The sequence below is a fragment of the Thermobia domestica genome, unplaced genomic scaffold (assembly GCF_964235325.1).
Source record: "Thermobia domestica unplaced genomic scaffold, izTheDome1.hap1.1 HAP1_SCAFFOLD_237, whole genome shotgun sequence".
NCBI lineage: Eukaryota > Metazoa > Arthropoda > Insecta > Zygentoma > Lepismatidae > Thermobia > Thermobia domestica.
The window spans coordinates 180,418-199,538 of NW_027655956.1; positions in this window are offsets into that span (position 1 = coordinate 180,418).

The window sequence follows — 19,121 nt, forward strand, 5'->3', positions numbered from 1 at the left end:
AAGGCTCGTAAAGACTACTACCTAGAGAATTGTCAAACTATTATTAAATTTGCTTATTTATTAAACTGTAGGTTTATGAGTTGTTGGTAATTTTGCCAAAATTATGTAACCTACAAGTGTTCTGTGACACCTTGGCAACGCAACTGTATGGAGAAGGCCTACGTTAAAAAATTGCTAATGATGTCAATTACTGCATAAAATAATCCTCAGCCAATGTTTAAAGGTCTATATATTATATCAATGACTGAAGCATACATCCGCTCCAAATATTCGGAATAAAAACCAGTATTTATGGTACGACTGTTAGGCATGAACTCCAACTGAATTTACCCCCTTATAATCCGAGAGCTCGAAACAGCCCTGTTTGACAACTAATTCTGGAAATTGGTCCTTGTTTAACTACTGTTTTTGTTCATTCGGATTTCGAAAAAAAAAAATACACTTTTTGTCGCATGTGACAATTCTTTCAAGAAACTCACATTACGCGGATTTTGCACCAGTTGTCGGCACACATCCACTCTTCTCTGGGCCTGAGCTGAGATAAACTCATGTGGCACAATGTGGCAGCTTTTGATGGTTTTCCCGAATTCGTGAAGGTGAGTGGCCTGGAATGTGCCAAGTTGTTTTGATCGTTGTGTATAGTTTTTATTTTTTTCAATTTGTGTTTGTGCTCTGATTTCGTCCAAAACTCCTCCTTCGTTCTTGTCCTTCAAACAAAAATGAATGAATGATAAAATAAATAAAGCAAAACAAGATTGCAATGATGATAACCATGTTTCTGTTAAACTTTCAGGTATCGAAACTGGGTCGCGATCTGAGCAATCTGAGCAAAATCGTTGTGTAATAGTAGATGGATTTTCTTCAATGGCTCGTCGTATGACGTCAGAAACTGTTACCTTGGGATGGTCGGACCTTGGCTGAATTTCGACATTTTTTACAGCCTGTACGAAATTTCTGGAACTACAGTAGAGCGTCGATTATCCGAAGTAATTGGGAGACATGGGTGTTCGGAAAACTGGTTTGTTCGAATAATCGAACTGTACTGTACTGTACTGTACTTCTACAGCCAGTGCCAAACCGACAGAAGTGTGCTGATTGTTGAAACACAGCGACTGGCGGCTTGGCCGGTCAGCAGCGCCTTATGAAGGCCCCATTAGAAGCAATGTTCCGCCAGCGGTGGCTCAGTGCGGCGACTACTGTGGGAAACTTGGTTTGGGAGTGAGGGGGATGATGGACGGTAGGGTGGGAGAGTAACAGGTGCGAGCGAGTACACAGTTCGGTTGACCGACGTTCGGATAATCGACGCTCTACTGTAATGACTGATTGTGCTGTATGGTTCACTGCGCCTTCCTCTTTCGTATGACCAATGTTTTGGGTTTCTGCCGCACGGTTAACTCCAAGTTTGAACTCATGCAGTAACAGTTTACGTATCAGACGTTGTTCAGCATTCATCGTCACTGCCGCTAAAAACTGACTGAAGATACTGGCGGAGTGGTAACTTCCGTGTTAAATAGTTCGCTTGGTACACTACCTCTTGAGCTAGTTTGACCTTGTACTTACGGTCAATCACGGCATATGCACACGCCTGCTATTTGGGTTGTAGAAAATATTGCAAGACTTATGACTCTGCTTTGTATTTTCTAAAAGTGTAGGAAAAATTTTAAAAGTTCCGGCTACATATGCAAATATTTGTCCACAATAGTAATCAAAATTAGAAGTTTCCTTAGACATTCATTTTTCTTTCTGAAAATGTAAATAAAAGTTAAAGTGTGACTTACGTATGCAAATATTTTCCTCAAAGTGTAGGCAAAGTTAAACGTGTCACATGGACTATGTATTTATTTGTCTGAAAGTATAAGCAAAAGTTTAAACTGTGGGAATTATAAAGCAAGAATACAGTGCTATTACTATTCTTCCCGCCATCTTTCTTTAACATGGTATAAAACTTCTGCTATGGATAATGCATCCAACACAAAATTTAGAGTAGTTGTGGCATAATTTTACATTAAGTTTGTGAAAAAAATAAGAGGATGTCACACCCAGTAAAAGTGTTTCCTCGGCATCTGTGAGCAGATACAAAGAAAAAAAATCTTTTAAAATGTGTATAATTTAATACATAAAAGTTCAGATACAACAGACGTTTTAACTTATGAATATTACTAAGGAAGGAAAAGTAAGATATTGATCTTTCCGTCAGTTCCACCACGTCTTACAAAAAAAAAAAAAAAAAAAAAAAAAAAAAAAAAAAAGTAAAAGAAAATAAAAAGAAAGTTAATATAAAAGTTTTTAAAACTTTGTGTAGAAACAACTTTGACAAAATGAAAAGGGTATATAATGATTACCTAACTGTATGCTAGATTATTATTACTGGAAACTTTTTTTATTATTATTATTCTCCGTAAAAGAGTAACCCTTATGATGTGGCGTCGAAACTTACAATGGCTCGTTTTTTGTTTTCTTTTCTCACAAGAAAATATTAGTCTTTTAGAAGTTGCTTCTCTTATGGGGTCTGACTTTCAATAATTCAGGATGGTACAAGAACGTTGGGCGGCGCAGTGGCTGAATGGTAGAGCGTTCACCTCCGGTGCTGGGGGTCCCTGGTTCGATCCCAGCTCGTGCCGTGTGGACTTTGTGGTGGACAAACACCGTGCTCGTGGATTTTCTCGGGGTTCTCCCGTTTCCTCTCACTTTCTTCATTCCACCATTTTATTCATTTCTCATCATCATCGTCTCCTTTAGCCTAACCGACATAACCGTGGGACCTAACACTTAAAGATTTCATTTCATTTTTCATTTTGGTCATCTATCAAGTTCAGTGTTAATGCTTATATTTTTAGACTTCCAAACAGTGCTATGCATAAATGTTGGAAGTCTTACAGAACGGCTTTATCCGTCCGTCTGTCAGGAAATACAAGAGCAAAAACGATAACAGATAGCAAGAAGCGGTCCTTTGATAGTCAATGCCTCTCTGTTCCTTTAACAATATATTCAAACCGGAATTGCCCGCGTAACATAGTCGCGAACGCTCTCGCCTTTGGTGCGAGGGGTTCCGGGTTCGATTCCCGGTGGGGACACGCGATCGAAAAAGTGTAATATCTTTTTCAGGCCAGCCATCTTGAATGAGTTTTTTTCAGGGTTTTCCTCATTTACACCAGGGATGGTACAGGTACCTAATATAATAGTCTCAAGCCATTTTCTTCCTCTCCAATTTCCCGGATGGTGTGATCGCCGAGGGGCGACATCAAGGATGTTATAAAATAGAGGATCTGCCCATACAACAAAATCGTGAAGCCATACGTCACAGCTTCGCCACACCTACTCTGCCCACTCCGCGCCACTAAGATCGCAAGGTTTCGAGCCAACAATTATGGCGGAAACGAGACTAGCCAATCAAACGTGCGGGCTCAGACGATGCTTGGTTGTTTTTTGGTTTCACTGAGTTCATATGATAAAGATACGTATGGCAGATGCTCTATTTTATTTCATCCTTGGGCGTCATCCCTCGCACGAGGCCCGTACCCCCTAAACTTTGGCTGGCCCCCTAAAAGTTTCACATTAGGCTTGCAAATGAACTATAATATGGTGATGAAGTATAATATGATTGGGTCGGGCCCTCCTAACTTCTACCGCCCCCCCCCCTAAATTTTTGGGCTGGCTACGGGCCTGCCTCACACGAGAAGCATCCAATAAGTTAGATGCTTCCTTCTATTTACATAAACAGAAAGGGAGGAGCAGAACATACTTATAATGACGCCTTACACGCATGCTAAGGGCACTGTTGACCGTGTGCACCAACGAAGTTTAACTGTTGAACGAGGGTCATAACTAGGGCCCGGATAATTATGTACTAAAAACAATGAAAATATGTACATATATATGTACATAAAATCTCAATAATATGTAATAAAACCCTTCCAAAAGAGCAAAATATGTAAAATGAAAATACCAGCATTTTCTATTACGTTTTCTACATTTGATGTGGTAAATACAATATTTATTCAATTACAATGTTTACTACCTGTTACTTTTCCAGCATGATCTCCGCAACACTAAGAAACAGAATGAGTTTCAAATTTTCAGTCAGAAAACTTATCTTGTTATCGCGTATAAAAGAGTTTCTATGCACTAAATGGTCGTTTCACTTCACACAAAGTCTTGCTGCATATTTATACTTTCAGAAATCATCCAAAGGTCGTTCAACTGTACATTACGGGAGAATTCTAGAACACTGGCCCGCCTACTTGTACAACAGATAGTAACCTACCATAACATAGCCTAACCTCTCTAATCTCTAATCAATCTTAATTAACCTTATTTAGGAAGGAATTTTTACGAAAACTTTGTTTATGCCATTGTACATCTAATGAGCGTAAAGGGTTATAGAACATTCCCGTACATTACACACTCAAAACATTTTAGTAAAAAATATCGTGAAGAACAAAACATTCTCAATTAATCTTTTCACTATTTCAACAATCGATCTCCGTAACAGTAAGGAACGAAAATGTGTTTCAAATTTTCAAACACAAAACCTCTCCTGTATCACGCAACAGAGCTTTTTATTGACTGAACGATCGTTCAACATTACACGAATTAATTGGTGCACACTTAAACTTGCACAAATCAGAAGGTGCGTGTTCAATAGCCACGACATGGATTTAGCTTCACTTAACACTCCACTAATAGCATAAATTGTCTTATAGCCTGGATTTTTCTCCAAAACGAAAGCTATCTTCTTATTCAATGCATCCCCAACCGGTCCTTTCACACCTACCAGAGAAGCAACTGTTGAGCGAACAATTTCAAGATTGTCTGAAAGGGTAGATGATGATTTCTCCAAGGGTTAAATAGTACTACTGAGACATGAAAAATTGCTCTGAATGTAGGAAATATCATGCTTCAACTTCCCGTCATCAAACATTTGTTTCGCTATTTCTATGGAAGATGCATCTTCAGAATCAAAATGTAACACTTGTTTCACTGCATCAAAGTTCGTAACATAGTAACACACAACATCAATCTAGCTTCCCCACCTCGTTAGTGCCGGCTGAGGAGGAAGAGGTAGTTCAGGGAACAGTTCTTTAAATTTCTCAACTCTACTGGGAGCCTTCAAAAATACCTTCTTTGTATTTGAAATTAATGCATCCACTTGTGAAAATCTAGAACGAACAAATTTTGCAACACGATGAAATGCGTGGGCAAGACAAGTTAGATGTAAGAGCTTCGGATACAACACTTGCAAAGCTTCTGCAGCTTTGCACATGTACGGTGCTGCATCAGTCACTAGAAGGAAGACATTGTTATGCTTAATACCATCAGGCCACAAAAGTCCCATAGCATCATTAAAGAGTTTTGCAAGGGCTTGATGGTTGCATCGCGGCAACAAATCACTAGTTAACAAGATAGGCTTGTGCTGACTTCATTATCTTTCAACAAACCTATTACAACATTACCAACATGTCGCCCCTCTACATCAGTTGTTTCGTCAATTGACACCCAAATAGGACCATCACCGATTTCCCCACGAATCGAGTTCATTGTTTCCACATATAAATCAGGCACGTAATGCTTTCTGATTGTAGATTCATCTGGAACTGTTTCGTGTGTCTATTATTGCAGAAATTCACGAAGTACTGTATTGTTTAGTTTCCAAATAGGGATATCAGCACATACCATAGCACGGCACAGATCACTTGAAAACTGAAACTTCCGTGGCCCTGGACTACTTTGAGCTTGAGATTCAGTTACTAGCAACTGCTTTTGTAGTTTAGGTTTTGAAGCTCGGGTCTGATGGCGTGATGTGGATATGTGTTACACAACCTGGGAATGTTGAGCGCATGAGACACCCTTCTCACAAACCCGGCAATAAAGCACTTTTCCATCTGTGGAAAAATGCTCAAACTCTTCCGTGAAATGCTTAAGTCTTATTGACAACGGGGTTTTGTCCTTTGGCATCTTGGAAACAGGATTTCCTGACAGCACAGAAGATTAAATATTCAATAAAATAGCTCACACTTTCCCTACGGCATGCGTTGTGGCGGCAGGCGCTTCACTTTTATAAATCAAGAGTCCAGCCTTACCAATTGCGTGAATGCAAACTTCCCCATCTGATTTAATATTTTTCGCCGAAGGAAAATATTAGTGGGGCGAGTTTGCGACAAAAACACGATAGGCAATCGTAAAGCCGCGTCGCGATAGTAATTCGATTGAATTATTAATCTCACGTAAGGATGTGAGCGCTACTACCGCGACCGAGAGTGTACGATTGCTAATCAAATCAGGTTCTTTCCAACTCTCTCTACCAATCCGCCAAACTACGCTTCAATACTATTTTAAAAGGGTGAAACGCAGTGAAACAATAAATAAATAAGTAAATAAATAAAAATTAAAAATAAAGCAAGCACTTTAAATTCAAAGAGAGGTCAGTTTTTTCTTTTCAAAGTCTATTGTTGAACAGTTTTTGTATGAAAAATCCCTATAAAACATGAAAATATCAAGAAATATGTAAAATTATGTGCTGATGAGTAAAATATGTAATTATATGTACATAAATGTAAAATATGTAAATATATGTACTTTCAAATGGGTGTTTTTAGGCAATATGGGTCACAAATGATATTATTACCCTGATTTGGTATAAAAATATAACCCCTACAAAAATATGTAATTAAATAATTATCCGGGCCCTAGTCATAACCAAGTTCGGTGAAAATGTCTGTTGCACCAACAACGTTCAAGGTTGAGTCTCGGTCAAATGGTGGATAAACTTGGTTTTAGCTTGAACGGCTGAATTTGGGAGTTTAAACTCCGGTCATCGAAGTCAGTCTGTTTAAGTCTTTGTACTTTTCCACTAATGAAATTGCAATACATTTCTCGTGTTCGGAAAAATTTCTTCCTCGTGGTTTCATTATTTTTTGTCATCACAAGTACGATCATTGAAATTAGGCTGCTCACAACTCTATGCACACAATCTCGAAAGTCGAAAAGACCTGTATGCGGTATGTTTTGTTCATTTGTTACTTTGTTCAACGAAGATTAGAGACAAAGGACGACAACCGATCAGTCGATTTTACAAATTGATCGAAGTTTACTTAAACGAAATGCACTGAATTGTGACTTTCAATGGTGCAACAAAAGTCCTGGAAACACGTTTAAACTTGAAAGTTTAACGTTGAACGCGTTTGAGTGAACGCTCGTTTGAACTGCTTTGGTGCACACGGTGCACGCGGCATGACGAACCCCGCTACAAAGTGAGGTCAGTCGGAGCAACGCAGTAGCCGCGAGGAAAGTGTCTGTGTTACGTCGCGTAGCGAATGTTTGTGTAACGCCGCGAATAATGGATTCGCAGAAGTTGGAGCACCGCTTGGATGCAGTTGTCCCAAGACTTGGACTTCTTTGAGAAGGATCAGGACAAATTCCTGACTCAACTGGTGACAGGAAACTTATCTGGATCCACCAATGGGATCCTGAGAGGAAGCAGGAGTCCATCCATTTCCACCAACGAGGTCCAACGGGCTGTTTCGCAATGGTTTGCATGCGATAACAAAGACTTTTTTCTCTGGGATTTGTTCGCTGCCCACAAAGTGCGTAGTTATCCATGGGCACTGCATCGAAAAACCGTGATGAGAAGGTGGTGAACCTATCTGCATTCTTTCCTGTTTAGGTAGATAATTTATTGGACGCTCTTCATATGTGTAACGTTCTAACATAGCCATAGATGCCGAAAGCCCAGAAATCTAAACTCTAATCAAACGGGAAGTGGTAGAGATCTGCCATGTCTGGTTTCGACGTTGATCAACGCAGAGAAAAACACGGTAATTGATACGGCACGGGAGTACCGAGTTCGATTTCTGGCGGGAGCTCATGTAGTTTGGATCCCACGTTAATCTGTAGGTCCACGTCTCACATAACCTTGCTAATGAAACTCCATTCAAACCAAGGATGTTATAAAATAGAGGATCTGCCCATACAAGAAAATCGTGAAGCTATACGTCACAGCTTCGCCACACCTATTGTGCTCGCTCCGCGCCACTGAGATCGCAATGTTTCGAGCCAATAAACATGGCGGAAACTGGAGTAGCCAATCAGACGTACCAGTTCAGACGATGCTTAGTTGTTTTTCGGCTTCACTGAGTTCATAGGATGAAGATACGTATGGGCAGATCCTCTATTTTATAACATCCTTGATTCAAACCGACCAAAGGTCATAGATAATAAGAAGCGATTTCTTGATACGGATTCAGGCTTCCCTAGAATACATTTCATATTTGTCCTTTTATTTCTACTAAAACAGGAAGGAACCTACAGTTCTAATACTAATTCGAATAGAGTAAAAGCTATAAAGGATATCGGGAAACTGTTTTTAGGATGGGTTCAGCGTCCCAGGAACAGATTCCATCTCCGACTTTTATTCAAAATCCAGTTCTGTAGAGCAGCGTTTCACAACCTTTCTGATGTCGCGAACTCTCTGAAGCGACTGTTGATCCCCTCCCCCTCGTGAAATAAAAAAATTATTGCATGTCATCCAAGTGATGCGATAAATTAATATTTTACACCTAAACGTGTCATTTATGACAATACAATATCTACTATTACTACTACAATATCTACTCGGAAAAATAGATCATACCAGTTAGGCCTAATATTATGAACTAGCAGAATACCCGTTCTTCGCACGGGGATAATATGTTTCATTTTGGATGAATTTGCATTTAGACTGCATCGGAAGTGTCACTATTCGTCTCAGCGACCCCAAAAACTATGTATTTGGCACTAATACCGGTTACTTTCGATCATTTTTAAATGTCTACCCTCCCCTAAGGTACACCGTGAAAGTGAAATGATAAAAAAACATTCCAGGCCTGAACCTGATCTATGTTGAAAATTTGATTGCAATCGGTCGAGTGGTTCAGGGGTTAAATCACAAACATTGTCTGGATCAATACAAAAATTTGATGCAGCTAGATTATCAGAAGTTTGAAAGAGAAATTGGAATTAAACAAAATTAAACAAATTTGAAAATATATGCAGCAAGTCCTATATTTTTGTAATGCATGCTATTTTTTGTATATTTCTGAAAGTTTACTTATTTTTAATATTTTAAAACCTTAAGTGTATTTGTATTTTAAAGAATTGACCTCATGTTTCATAGATGCCCAGTGATATGTAATTATTAGAACACATTTGTACTGTATCATTGGATGGATGTTGTATGTTCGCAAAATTATACACAGAGTATATACAGATTGAAAATTATATTGCGAGTATGTTAAATAAACGTATATAAGTATTTATTTCTTTTCTTGTTTCTCTGTGTACTATCAAATAAACAATGAGTTGATTGCTTGCATTTGATGACAAACACGGAATGTTAAATTTGTGCCATTCTTTGCATAGAATAAGCGACATCTAGCAGAGAGCAGAAGAAAGATGTCAACGATGTCAAGAGCTGTGACAAGATGGATAGTTGGAGGGACGATGCTCTGGCTTGCGGTCATCTCACTCGTTCATATGTTAGTGAATGTGTGAGCGTGGGAATGGTGTGAGTGAATTGTGCTGAGTTTGTGACGTATAGAATGGTGCTATCGATCAACTTAAAGTGACTGGTTCATTCCCAGCGGTGTAAAATCTACAGTTGGAGGGAGAAATGCGACGTCTAGATTTTTAGAGGGGGGTGCGAACGTTTAAAAAATTGTTCAGTCATTCTACACACGAACAGCTGACCGGCTACAACAGTTTTCGTTCAAGCGTGTTCGAATTGAATTGAATGGGAACAGATTACATCGGAATTACAGAACATTTTGCTATTCCGCTTCGGTTCTCGTTCGTCTTTGAGATTTAGTTGCCGATCTTCTGGTTACATGATTAAGGTTCTTGCCTTTCGTTAAGAAGATTCACAGTCGACATGTGATTGAACATTATATAGCGAATGAAAATGCACAGAAATCATCTTCCTTACTACTTTAAAGAAGCTTATCATATCTGAGATTTTTTTACTCCCGCCTAGGCCCGTATCCAGGGAGGTCTAGGGGGCCGTCCCCCCTAAATTTTGGCTGGTCCCCTAAAATTTCCACGGTAGACTGGCAAATGAACTATAATATGGTGATGAACTATAATAAGGTTGCATCGCCCCCCCCCGTAACTTCATCCGCCCCCCCTACATTTTTGGGCTGGCTACAGGCCTGCTCCCGCCTTAGCTGAATACAGAATGTGGGTGCCATAATATTCACTCTACGTCGACTGGCATGGTCAAAGACTCTAAGGCACGTTTCTCAAACTGTAGTCCTCTTAGCTCAAACAGATATAGATTATACAGGGTGTTTTTTTTAAGAACTGACGAATTTCATTTGTTTATAGGATTTCTAACTGAAGTCCAATTTCCTTGCGGTCGGTGACATATGATCAAGGAAGAATGTGAGATTTATGGAACTTAGTTTAAATTCATCCTGTAAGAATAATAACGCCTCAAGGCAAACAGCAAATATCCATTAGTGTATCTTACATGTTGATGCTGTATGGTAATTTGAGTTTTCCCCGGTAGATGACACCGGACACGGTGGTTCAGTGGTAGAGCGCTCCCGTCCCGTCGTTCGCTTCCGGCCAAGTAAGATTTTGGTGAACAACATCGTGTCTGAGGGTTTTCTCGGAGTTCTACCGTTTCCTCCCACATCCTCAATCCACCAATTCTTCCATCATCATTCACTTGTGTTAATCATCGTCTCCCTTAATCTAACGGGCATAATCGTGGGACGTTAAACTCAAAGATTTCATTTCATACTTATCAATCTTTAAAAAATGTCGTAAATCTTATCACATTTCTCGAAGCATATTAAAGAAATAGGCTGATTTTTTAATACTCAATAATCGCTCTTCACTTGATTTTTCTTTCTAAAAAAATGAAAATAAAATATAATACACTTCAGTTTTACATTTCCAACTGAAGTGAATCCTCACCCTTGACAATTTCTTTAATTAAGAATCGGAAATTTAAATATAACTCTGCTTTCCCAATTAGGAGCAGAATTTTTGGAAACGCCAAAAGATCCGTTTAAAGATATGCCACATTGACTTGACAGACCTAGTCTTCCATTCAAAGCGCTGCTATCGGCTGAAAGAATTCCACTCCGTTTGGTGTAGACGACTGCAAGACTTTCTCCCTTAGCAACAGCTGAACCCTTATTGGCTCAACGCGAGGGTGCGAGCTTTAGTTCACATTTTTGCCACGGCTCAAGACATTTTAGCAGCACTAGAATTACTTTCAATTAGTATTGCCAAAGCAACGAGACGAGAAATAAGGTTTTCTCGTGTCATTTTATAAATTTATGTATAAAATTTATGCTCTGTTTTTGCTCTTAATTTTATCTAAAAGTTACCAGAATCTTTCCGCGTTACGAGTAGGGTTTACAACTCTGGAAAATAAAAAAACAGCACCCCCCTCAAAATTCCCTATAAGTCCAAGTGTGAAGTATTTCTGTTCAGACCCATCCATGGGAAAGAAATGTTCTATCGTAAACAAAAGTGTATTAGCACCTGTATTCTGCATATCCTTAGTACATTCACTAAATAGATACATATGCTATAAATGAGAAAGTGAAATCGGCATTGATCATTTTATTGTATTTGCCAATAACTGCCACTTCTTTAAAATTATCAAAACAGATGAACAAAAGTACATTAATCTTTATATAACAATTTTGGATTTGGAAAATGAAATTTATTCTTTAAAGTTATACCGGTACATCAACTACAGGAAACTTCTTTTTAACAAGTTCCTTTTCACTCTCAATAAATGTATAAAATTCCTTACAAGTAAATTTCAAATTTTCCCTGATACAGTCCCTGTCATCTCTTTAAAATTATCTAAGCAAATGAATCGTTTGTATATGGTGAAACGTGATAGTTTTGGATTTAGAGAGTGAAAGTTACTTTTTAAATCTATACTTCGAACTAGAGACAAATTTGAAAAAAAAAAAAAACGACCATAAAAGGGCTGGTAAGAAATTTGTACTGGTCACCGGCTTTAATCAAACTAACAACAATATTTCCGGCGAGGCTGGTGAAAAACCGGCCAGTTGGCAATCCTAGTTACGAGAGGCCCACGAAGGGGTGTAATATAGCAATATTCTAATATCCTGCACATGACTCTGTTTACTAACAGCCAGCACGTGCTCATATTTATAAAGATCAACTATGTGCGTCCTACTAATAATTATTACAGTGGCATACGACAGGAATACCAGTGATATCACTGGTCATGTGACGACGAAGGACTATCAGGGCCACAGTCACAGTGAAGCAACTATCAAACCAGGAGGACTATAGCAATTACTATCAGTCTTTGGCTCCACCCCTTTAGCTTGCTTGGAGCTCTAGGCCTCTTTTCCTACCCACTTGACTTTCTCGGAACTCTGTGCTGCTCCGAACCTCAGTTATTCAGTTTACATGGAGCTCTTCGACCTTTAATCCTCCTCTGCTTCCGTGCAGCATTGGGGATCTTAAATCCACCCCAGCTAGTTTTTTTTTTTTTTTCGAAACTCTGTTGAGATCCTTTCGTAGGCTGCTCGGTCCTTGAGATACCTTTCTTTACCCAATATTAGTGAACGACGTATTAATATTAGAGTGATTTTGTATTACACCATTTATAATAAGTAGATTCTTATAATAAAATTCAGTAGTGGAAAAAAACGATTCCGCGTATAATTTATTTCTACTTATGCTCTACCTATACCTGCATAAGCAAAGCTTTACAATATTTATGTGTAATGACAGGAGCATCTCCTACGTAAATGCTCTTCATTATGTTTTGTACAATTACTTTATCACTTTATGGTTTTTATACTATGAATCATGTGACAATGTTTATAATGGTTAACTAGTGTATTGTCCACGAGATTCGTGAAATTTCTCGTCTGGTCTTGTCTCTAAATTTAAAAGATATTTCTCTTGTCTCGTCTCTAAATATAAAAGATGTTTCTCATCTCATCTCTAAATATAAAAGATATATCTCGTCCCGTTGGCAACATTATTTTTATAGAGGTAACCAAGAAAGTTCTGTTGCCTTTTCACCCACCACCTTCGAACATCAATATATCACCTAAGATGTACGTGGAAGATCAAAAATAGCCCCATCAGCATCGACGACCTTCTGCCAACGTTTTGGAAGGCCATGTATTCCATCGCGGTAGAACTTGGTGGGCCGTGAAGCGAAGAAGGTATCAAGTGAATTTTGCACCTCTACTGGGGATTTGAACTGGCGTCCTCTAAGATGATTGTCGAAGGAATGGAACAGGTGTATAATCCGACGTTTCAATGTCCGGATAGTATGGCAGATGCAATAGTGTTTCGCATCCAAGGCGTAGAATGGTGTCTCGGGTCAGCCACGTGGGGCTTAGCGTTGTCCTGTAACAGGAGAACGTTTTTGCGATTTAGAGATTCTGGCTCCAGAGTTTTGAGTTTTCCTTGAACACGGCTTAACTACTGACAGTACACAGTTGCATTAATGCTCTGCCCAGCTGATAACAGTTCCAGATGTACGATGCCGCGAGCAGTCCAACAAACACACCGGAGGACCTTCTTCTGGTGCAGTGCTGGTTTCGGCTGTTTTGGAATCGGTTCATGGGAAGCTAACAAATGATGACGGCGACGTGGAGCTTCGTACAGGATCCACATCTCATCACATGTCAACATCCCGTCCAGAAATGTCTCCTTCCTCAGACAAGACAGCAAAGAAACACAGGTGTCTGCTCGCGTTGCTTTCTGGCCCGGAGTCAAATCATGGGGGACCCAAAGACCCAACTTGTAGTGTTTTCCAAGTTGATGAAAATGCTGCCGAATGGTTTCTCCACTCACACTGAATTGTAGTCCAGATCCTCACATATCTTTCCACTGTTCACCTCAATTAATGCATGAAGATCTTCATTTTGTACAGTCCGCAGCAAAAAACCTGCAGCATGAGCATGTAAGTTTATTGTGAAACGACGAAGTCTTTAGCTCTAAAATAAGTGTGCAAGGGAGGACGCCGAGGTTTCTCCTGGCGTGATTCGTGCCACTTAGATGTTATGTTGATTCCCTGCGCTGTTAGGCGTAGTTTCACAATAAACTTATATGCTCATGTTGCAGGCTTTTTGGTGCGGACTGTACATGTGTTGATCTTCTGGCACGTGGTGCGTCTTCGAGTGTTTCTTCACAGTCCTTAAACTTGTTAAACCACCGCTGCACTGTCCGCTCAGTTACGACGCCCTTACCAAAGGCGTGGCATATCTTCCACTCCTCTGCAGCGGCTTTTGACCGCAGTTTGAATTCATACAGCATACACGCACTTATGACGCTCTGTGGAAGTCCCATGTTTACTCTGTACTTACCCAAGTTTATTCTGTAACTGAACTGCCACAACCAGGTAGTATGTTGGATATACCCACACCAACAACTGACCTTGACCTTATCTGCGTTCGCATTCAACTCATGCTGTGTTGGCCAATTGAACACAGACTTCTACAAAAAGCGACAGAACTTTCTTGGTTACCTTTATGAGTTTACATGCCGACTTTCGTCTCCTAACATCAGGAATTTGTTGAATATCATATTCTTAAAAAAAAAGAAAAAGAAAAAGAAAAGAAAGAAAGAACGGAAAACTATTCCCTAAGAATACGTCTTTCAGAAGAAAGAAAAAAACACTTTGCTTTCGTGATAAAAGAAATTCCATGCCCAAATTTCACATTTCTAGCAATAGTAGCATAGCCTGTATGTTAACGACTAAATGTCTTTTATTACTCTTTTGCACTATCTAGTCCTAGATAGAATAGATTACGTGGAAGCCATGTGCATGGTGTCACTTCTGACTAAAATTATGAGAAATCCATAGAACACCTCATTCATCAAATGCTATCAATTTATTTATGTGGTACGTCGCAATAAATTCATAAATTTTAATTACATACGCATACACACACACACACAGATAGAGAGAGAGAGGTGGAAACCAACATACATCTGTAATTTTACTGCAGTTTGATAAAAGCATCGGGAGAAAGAAAAAATATAATTACACTATATGGGTGCAAATTAAATTATGAAAATGATTAAAAGGTTTAGTTAATACTTGTGTGGGTTAATCCAATCTACTAGCTCTCCCATAAGTGCTCTGAAAATTTTGTGGTAAATAAACTTTATCAAGAGTCCAGAAATTTCCATCAGGATGGTGTAATAAATATTGTTTATTCTAGCAACATAATTATCTACCTTACATAAAAGTTATAAACCACCCACGTTTGGTTTAAAAACTTCTCTTTTTCCTCGTTGTAACGGGCAAGGAATGTCAAAGCATGCCAAGTCGTTTGGTTCCGTAGACACCTGTGAGCATTTTCGGAAACAAGCGGGAACACAGTTTGCGATAACCTAAGCCGTCACTAACAATCTCATGCAGAACAGTTCTCATAACTTGAGGAAACTCATCTGAAAGCATTTTCGTTGTGCACCTCTATTCTCACGAACTTTGTCATCCACTTTCCTCATGAACTCATCATCAGAACAGAAGACCACCCACTTTGTGGTTTGTCGTAAACATTTGTCTGCCCTACACACTGAACTGCCTCATCCACTTATGCGCCATTCCATCACTCATTACATTTTCACCGCAAGTCTCTACAATTTGACGATGAATTTCGGTCGGCGTAACGTTTCTTGCATTCAAAAACTGAATAACAGAATGTACCTCACAACCGGTGGTTTCAGCAACTCTTTTATACGTTGTAAACGATCACAGGACACGATACACTCGCGACAACTCAAACATACTGGCGCACAGACTAGAATACCGTGCACTGGCCACAGACTAAAATACACAGACCGCAAACTCAGCGAAAAACTGAAAACTTGGCGACAGTAGCGCCTCTAACACACGACGACGGAACTAACCAGTCGATCTGACGTCACCTATGTGGAAGTTTCGAAAGTAACCGTCTACAGACTAGAATATGGTTGCATTAAGGGAACAGCTTTTTCTGTTGACGTACTTCGCGGAACAGATATTTTCAAAGTGAATTCTTTAAAAGAAAGAAAAATCTGTATATATATATATATATATATATATATATATATATATATATATATATATATATATATATATATATATATATATATATATATATATAGGTATAAAGCTGGAAAGGAACGTCCAGTCCAGAGACAGTACAAGAAAAAGTGAACATTAGCTTATCTGATCTTTCTACACTACATCTAAACTGAAATGCGGATCAGACGAAAACAATCCGCCGGTTACTATGACAACCCATAACGTCACGTTCCAAGACCGATGGCAGCGCCATCCACACACGACGACACTGATTCCGCCCATTGATAGCGTTGATTGGTTGTTTCGCTGTGTAGACGATCCAAACTGATTTCAGTAGCACATATAGGAAGTCGCTCGTCTATATGTATTCTAGTCTGTGTACAGCTCACAGATGACGAGAAGAATCCTAAAACAGGGGCAGCGGGGAAAGGTCAACGACACGGTCAAGTCTATTTTCGGTTTTTGACGTGGGGTCTATACTTAGATGTCGTCTGCAACTCCGGGTAGTTATCTGTGTGCTATTCCGTGGTGTCATTTGAAACCCCCGTGTGAAAATTGGGCGAGCCCATATCTACGTCACACTACTACTGCTAGGTTTCTTCTCGTCATCTGTGAACGAGCTCCCTCGTGGCTAAGCGGTTAGCGTACGCGCCTTTGGCGTGGAAGACCCGGGTTTAATTCCCGGCGGGAGCTCATGTGGTTCGGATTCCACGTTAATCAGTAGGTACGCGTCTCATATAGCCTCGCTGCTGAACGGGACGCTAAACTAAAATCACCTCACCTCGTCATCTGTGAACTGTACTGGCGTCAGTAGAGAGGCAGTTAACCAGTAAAACGAGCGCGCATACGCGGAGTGCCGACAATAGCACCGCGATGGCGTCAAACGAAACGGTGCGTACTTACCGGACATTGGCGGGTGTTTCTTTGAGGAAGTTTTGGACAAGTAGATTACCCGCTCTGACAAGTGTTTGAACATTGGTGGAAAGATGTCGAAAAGTAACGTAAGGTGTGTTCTTTCATGTAAAAATTAATTTGGCTTGAACAAACCTGTTTTAGTATATTTTTTAAAGAGTACTTACTTTCCGGACACGCCTCGTAGCTTTTATTCTACTGGAGAGGATTCTTTACCTATGTATGAATTGTAGGAGGGTAGTCCCAACAGTGTTTTTTTTTTTTTTTTTTTTTTTTAACAAATGCAAGGAAGCGTTTTTAATTTTAATAATATTTACACTATTTTAAAACTTGCCCATGTATCTATTTTTCCACATAATTGCTGTATTGGTCGTTGCATTTTGGTAGGAGCTGCAGAAGTTTTTTTTTTGCTTTCCAAAGAAATTTTTTGCGCGTACTGAAAATTTTTGGTAGATGTTAGGTTAGGTCATGGTTTGGGTCAGGTTTTCATGACCTAGACTTTTTGCAAATCCTACTCCAAAGGACAGGAATAGTGGGGAAACTTTGTATTGTTATGTGTTTTCATGAAATCTTAAATGTGAAAGGACAAAACTTCCTAACTGTGTGATATCTTTGTAGTGAACATAATACAAACACGACATTCCAACACCAAATTTCACTCCCCCTCATTGGATTGGATTTCGTTTCTTTCAGCACCGAGACTATATGAGACGTAAACATACAGCTCTCCGAACCACATGAGTTCCCGGTGGAAATCGAACCCGGGTCTTACGCATCGAAGATGCGTTCACTACCCTCCATGTAACCAGGAAGGATATCTCCACCGCATATTTAAACTATACCATGCTCACTAGACAGTATGCTTAGAATATCGGACACCCACATCACATTCAGTGGTGTACACAGAATTTCATAAAGGAGGGGTTCAAACACCAAGCTCACATCTTGTTAGGACAAGCGCGATTTTTGGAATAATAAATGTTTATTTTTTACTTTTGAGTGGCAATACAAGAAAGTATGTTGATTATGTAAAGGAAAAAATGTAATTTGAGATTTCAACGCATTTACACATCATGACCCACATATGTTGAAAAAAAAAAAAGGGGGGTTTTAGGATGTCTGTCCATCTGTTCGTTTCGATGTACGTACACTCTTCTGGAAGCTATACTGTACAACGTATCTAGAACAAAGTTTAAACTTACTGATTTTATAACATTCTCTCTCTCTCTCTCTTTCCTTTGTAAAAAAAAAAAAAAAAAAAAAATGCCTTCCAATACCCAGAATAAGGATGGATCACTGAAGATTAAAACTCAACTTTCGCAATTTTCTCAAAAAGTAAGCTGATTTTGTTCTTTCTTTTGAAAATGTCTACGAGAAATATTTTATTGTTGGACTAAGTTTTTTATTTTTTTAAACATTCTTTTTAAAAAAATTCTCAGGCGATTTTGTTCATCTTTAATAATAATGATAATAATATAGTATTCGTCTATGTGTGTGTCATCAGCTTTTCCAATAGATAGGAGTGATCTCTATCTACAGCCCCAAATTTGGTACAAAGATCTAATCCTGCACGAAGCCCTTCTTTACATTTTCGGCTCGGGAGGGTCAGATTTTGGATATGAAAATGTATCCTAGTTTCTTGCAGTTTATAAGGCCAATCATTTATACAACCCCCATAACATCGTGATTGTGTGGGCTTGCATAACAGCCGAGGATAAATACCAGGTAATGGAGTAAGAACTTTTTTGTTTACTTTTAATCGATGTTCTGAATTAAGAGTCGCCAACGACGGGTGTTTTCAGCTAGTGTTTCATAAATAATCACAATAACAACCCTAGAATATGATTATGTCATTTCAAGTGAAGAATAAAGACGGAGTAGTTAATCTTGGGAATGAGTTTTCTTCAAAGTTTTCCGAAAGTCTCTATTATAATTTTGTTCACATTTTATTAACAAATGTTTCAGTGCAGTTCGGCAAATTGTTTGAACTTCCCCTGCTGGATTTTAGAACAGTATATCTTCTTTTGACCGCATTTGCGGGGTTGCAATGTCTCAACACCCACTGTGTCTCTCTCTCTTACTCTTTCTCTCAATACTATTACTAATATGAAACAGATGTCAGGCCTCCACATTTTGCTAC